The sequence below is a fragment of the Salvelinus namaycush genome, chromosome 35 (assembly GCF_016432855.1).
Source record: "Salvelinus namaycush isolate Seneca chromosome 35, SaNama_1.0, whole genome shotgun sequence".
NCBI lineage: Eukaryota > Metazoa > Chordata > Actinopteri > Salmoniformes > Salmonidae > Salvelinus > Salvelinus namaycush.
Genome location: NC_052341.1, coordinates 26719199 through 26725288, shown reverse-complemented (window position 1 = coordinate 26725288; position 6090 = coordinate 26719199).

Here is a 6090-nt window from a genome sequence, read left to right as displayed (position 1 = left end):
TTTTAATGATTTAACCTTTAACTAGGCTAGTTAGTTAATAACAAAATCTTATTTACAATGACCCTAACCCGGACGACGCTGGGCCAATTGTGCACCGCTCTATGGGACTCCCAATCACAGCTGGTTGTGATACAGCCTGGAATCTAACCAGAGATAACACCCTTGATAGCTGCTTCGAAGATCCACACACAACAAATTCCAATCCCACAACTTCTTGAAACAAAATAAACCCACTTCTCTTTACTCTCATCGACGCCACCTCATCCACAATTTTAATATAGACTTCAAACGGATCTCCCAGGTATCATCATCAATTCAAAACCCTTATTCCAACCAAAAACGACTAGTTTCCACTACCATTTTACTTCTCTTATTTCCTTTTGCATTCGCCACTGTAATACAATTCTTCTCACTCTCATCTCCACTCGACACGCCATCTGATTCAAACAAAACATCCGCTTCCGCCATTTTCCATGGCCCCCGAGTTGGCAACTTTAGTGCCAAAGTGTCGTAAAAAGATTAAATGTGGGCCTCCCGAGTGGCGCAGCGGTCTAAGGCAGTGCATCGTGGTCTAAGGCAGTGCTAGAGGCGTCACTACAGACTCGGGTTCGATTACGGCCGATTCCCATAGGGCGGCGCACAGTTGGCCCAGCGTCGTCCGGGTTTGGGGAGGGTTTGGCCATGGGGCTTTACTTGGCTCATCGCGCTCTAGCGACTCCTTGTGGCGACCAAGGTTGACCGAGGTAGTCAGTTGAACAGTGTTTCCTCCAACACAGTGGTGCGGCTGGCCGGCGGGTGTTAAAAAGCGGGGTTTGGCGGATCATATTTCGGGGACGCGTGACTCGACCTTCGCCTCCCTAGCCTGTTGGAGAGTTGCAGCGATGAGACAAGATCAAAATTGGGGGGAAAGGGCCTCCCGGGTGGCGCAGTGGTCTAGGGCACTGCATCGCAGTGCTAACTGCGCCACCAGAGTCTCTGGGTTCGCGCCCAGGCTCTGTCGCAGCCGGCCGCGACCGGGAGGTCCGTGGGGCGACGCACAATTGGCATAGCATCGTCCGGGTTAGGGAGGGTTTGGCCGGTAGGGATATCCTTGTCTCATCGCGCTCCAGCGACTCCTGTGGCGGGCCGGGCGCCGTGCGCGCTAACCAAGGGGGCCAGGTACACGGTGTTTCCTCCGACACATTGGTGCGGCTGGCTTCCGGGTTGGAGGCGCGCTGTGTTAAGAAGCAGTGCGGCTTGGTTGGGTTGTGCTTCGGAGGACGCATGGCTTTCGACCTTCGTCTCTCCCGAGCCCGTACGGGAGTTGTAGCGATGAGACAAGATAGTAATTACTAGCGATTGGATACCACGAAAATTTGGGGAGAAAATGGGATAAAAAAAAGGGGTGAAATACAAAAAAGGATTACATGTGTTTTTATAGCTACAGTAGTTACAAATCATAAGCTATTCTAAAAGTGTTGTTGGTTATAAAAGAAAGGGTCCCCACACCTGGATTATGGTTGGAGTTAGCCTGGAAACCTGAAGTTAAATTTGATTGAAATCTACGATGACAGGCACAACTGAGCGTTTGGATCAGGAAAGTTTCCTCTCACCACCTCCACAAGCCAGAATGTTGAATAAAATCATATTTTAACTTACTTTACCAGTTTTCCGTGTGGTTGGTCCTTTTGCAGGTAGGAATGGGAACCAATATATCCACAGGAAAGTATAATTACATTAACTTTTCAAAGTGCTGGTACGTTCAGATTTCTCTCCTGAAGCATCCAATGTAATTCAACGTTGGTCTTCAGGCTAGGTTGGGGTAAGGCCTGGGCCTCCTTCCTCAGAGCCTTCGTAGTGGTAATATCATCATTAGAACCTTCTTATGATGTATCTAGTAGCCAAGGTGTTTCCATTAGCCTTAGTTACTAAAGTGGCTCTTAAAAACCTTTGCACATCTACAAGTGCTTTTTTTGCCCTTCCACTTCATTTTATTCATAGAAGATCTCTGCTCAACATAGAATCAAGATGTTTAGGCTATCTGTCTGACTGTGACTGCTGGTTACTTCAGAATGAAGTTGACTACAAATACAAAGTTGCCAAATTATTTATTTGCAATTGTTACAAACAAGTAAGTGAAGGATACAATTATGCTTTAAATGAAAACCAAGATGACTGCATTGGGCTACTTTGGTCTATCAAATTATTTCATTTGTCACATGCGCTGAATACAACTGGTGTAGAATTTATCATGCAGAGTCATTGTAACACGAGGACACTAGGAATAAAATGAAATACACAAAAATAGAGCTATATACTGTACAGGGAGTACCAGTACCAGATCAATGTGTAGGGGTACAAGGTATTTGGGGTAGATATGTAAATGAAGGCAGGGTAAAGTGACTAGGCTTCAGGATAGATAATAATAAGAGTATGAATAAAGAACAGTGTAGCAGCAACAAATTATGAGTGTAAAAATGTGTGTGAGTGTGTAATGTGTATGTGTGTTTGTTGTTGGTATGAGTGTCTGTGTTATGTGTGTGCGCATGTGTATGGGTTTTGTGTGGGAGTGTCAATGTAGTGTGTGTGTGTGAGTGTGTATATGGTGTGGAAATATTGTTTAGTGAGTGTGCGTATGGTCAGTGCAAGATAGAGTCAGTGCAGATAGTTTGGGTACCACTAATTGATTATTTAGCAGTCTGGCTTTTTAGCAGTCTTATGGCTTGGGGGTAGAAGCTGTCTCGGAGCCTGTTGGTCCAAGAGCCGATGCTCCGGTAACGTTTGCCGGACAGTAGCAGAGTGAACAGTCTATGGCTTGGGTGGCTGGAGTGTTTGACAATTTTTCGGGCCTTCAGCTGACATCGCCTGATATAGAGGTCTTGGATGGCAGGGAGCTCAGCCCCAGTGATGTACTGGGCTGTCTGTACCACCCTCTGTAGCGCTTTGCGGTCAACGGCAATGCATTTGCCATACCAAGCGGTGATGAAGCCAGTCAAGATATAGATAGATGCAGTTGTGGGTTAACAGGGAGTACAGGAGGGGACTAAGCACACACCCCTGAGGGGCCCCCGTGTTGAGGGTCAGCGTGGTGGAGGTATTGTTGCCTACCCTCACCACCTGGGGCTGGCCCGTCAGAAAGTACAGAATCCAGTTGCAGAGGGAGGGGTTCAGTCCCAGGGTCCCTAGCTTGGCGATGAGCTTGGAGGGGACTATGTTGTTGAAAGCTGAGCTGTAGTCTATGAGTAGCATTCTCACAGAGTTATTTCCCCTCTTGTCCGGGTGGGAGAGGGCAGTGTGAAGTGCAATTAAGATTGTGTCATCTGTGGATCTGTTGGGGTGGTATGCGATTTGGAGTGGGTCTAGGGTGTCTGGGATGATATAGGCTTTTTCAATCATATTGAAATCAATTTCATGTTCAATGAATTGAGTTCTATTTTGCAAATAGGATACTGTCTGTAATTTTTGTCTCAATGTGTTTCATGATGTGCGACAACGTGCGGAATAATAGGACCAATCTGTGATTTAGTGCATTATTATTATTGGGTAATCACAATAAGCCCCCTCAATAGCCTATTTGCAGCCATAGGTGGAAATATGTTGCTAGGATTTAAACCATCATTAGTATTGTGGAAGAAATCTAATGTTAAGGTAAGATTTGAATGGAGAAAGCTGATCCGAGAGCAGTGCTGCTTTTCTTTCGATACTATCAGTATCGACACATGGTCTAACAACGCACTTAGCCAACCTTCTTCTCACTATGTGCTTGTTTGGGAAACACTTTTAAAAAGTTGGTTCGTAAATAGCGACGCATCTGGTACGATCATCGTTAGTTACAAGGCAAGTGGGAAACGAGGCCCTGGACATTTCTGGTGATGGCTGGCTCTATTTTCACAGTTCTCTATTCTTCTTTTTTAGTGAAGGTCTCTATATGTCTTGTGTTCTACTTGGTGTGTGTGATACCTATTTACGGGTGAGAAATGACAGATCTCTTAATGTTGCCAGGGCGACCAATGCCATGGCAACACAGATGATATCAGATGTGTGTGTTTCAACCACCTACGTCTCTGCTGGCTGCAACGCCCTCTTTTATTCTCTCTCTTGCTCTCTCTCTCCCCCATATTGCCGCAGGGTATCGGGGATCACTCATCTCTGTTACAGAGATGAGTGACGCAACACTCGCCTTGTCTAACCAAGACAGAAGTGTGTGTGTGTGTGCTGGATGGTAGATGTCTGTCTATCATCACTAGACAGCCCAACAGACAGACAGACACACACACACACATTGACCAGACCTTTTCAAACCGTTTCTATTTCAAACCTTTTCACACAGTGTGCACAACACTTCATTCACTTTCACTCACAGCTAAGTTGTAAGTGGATTCTGAAGGTGTACACCCTGATAAAGGCAGATAACAAGCCGAAACATGTTTTTAAATATAGAATTTCTACCCAAATAAATAAATAAAGGCATTTTAAATCAATTTGTTCATCCTTTTGTTTTTCCTCCAGAGTGCCTTGAAGGGAAAAGGCCCACAACAAAATGTTCTACATTTGTTTTACTAAGTGGTGGCCATTATCCCCTTTGTTTTTCTGAATTATTTTTAAGTCAATGTTAAAGAACAGTGTGATTGTGCAAGGTCGTCATGCAGATATATATATATTTTTTTTAAATGGGCACAGGAACATTGTGGTCTAAGCCTGCATTTGATACTATCACTGTAATAAGCAAGCATTGCTTTATCAATTTTCTAGAACATTGTGTCTATTTCCATAGATAAAAAATCATTTTGTGTCTTTTTATTGCTGAGGGGAAATACAGGCAAAATCATGCAACAAAAAAAAGGTTGTCAAAATCATCCCACCATTCGATGAACCACTTCCCTTCACTTTTTCAACGTCATTCATCATTCAAAATAGCAGTCAGTTTCCATTTTGTCAATACGCACTATGTGAGTACACTGCTGTTACGCCTAAAATAACCCTTCATACGACACAAGTGCTTTACTCATTAAACATGACTCCAGAGATATCCTGATGACTATTCTACTTTATGACAATACAGTATCCTGCTTTGTTACTTTTGTGGACCCTCACACTGAATTGCAATACAACATAATTTCCCTTACCAGATTAGTGGGAAACTAAGTTGAACTGCAACACACACACACACACACACTCCGATGCCGGAGTTCTGACAAATATGCCGGTTCTGCTGTTTGATAGATGCCTGAAACTCACATGACGACAGAAAATGTGTTGATTACAACATAGCAGTGATTCACCTGAGAGGCCCAGAGTGACAGACTACAGTAGATTACTACTGCAGCATCACACACAAACACACACACACACACACACACACACATACACTCAGACCTAGGATAACTGTAGTTTTAACTATGCTTTGTGGAAGATAACTATTTTTAGGGGCGAACAAATAGTTACTTTGGAGCTGACTACAACTATTTGAATACAGATCCCCAAAAAGCACTACTTTTTTAAACTATTTGAATACAGATCTGAGAATGCAACTACTTTATTTTTTAAATATTTGAACACAGATCTCAGGAAGTGACTACTTTCAGAAACTATTGGATTGGATACCTTCAACTAATGCCAGGGCTGTATCTGGAACTGCATGTTGAAAACAGAAATAAAATGGATAGAGCACCCACAATGTCCTATGCTATTCCAATCTATCTCACAGTAAATTTGATCTACACAATAGATCACAATTTCTATCTAAACATTCTGTAAATGCCCATTCTCCTTAAAACCTCTACAGGATTGGTGGGTCCCCCGTGGGACGGTTGAGCTAACGTAGGCTAATGCGATTAGCATGAGGTTTTAAGTAAGAAGAAAATTTCCCAGGACATAGACATATCTGATATTGGCAGAAAGCTTAAATTCTTGCACTGTCCAATTCACAGTAGCTATTACAGTGAAAGAATAACATGCTATTGGTTGAGGGGAGTGCACAGTTATTAACTTGAAAAGTTATTAATAAACCAGTTAGGTACATTTGGGGAGTCTTGATACAAAACTTTGAACAGAAATGCAATGGTTTATTGGATCAGTCTAAAACTTTGCACATACACTGCTCCCATCTAG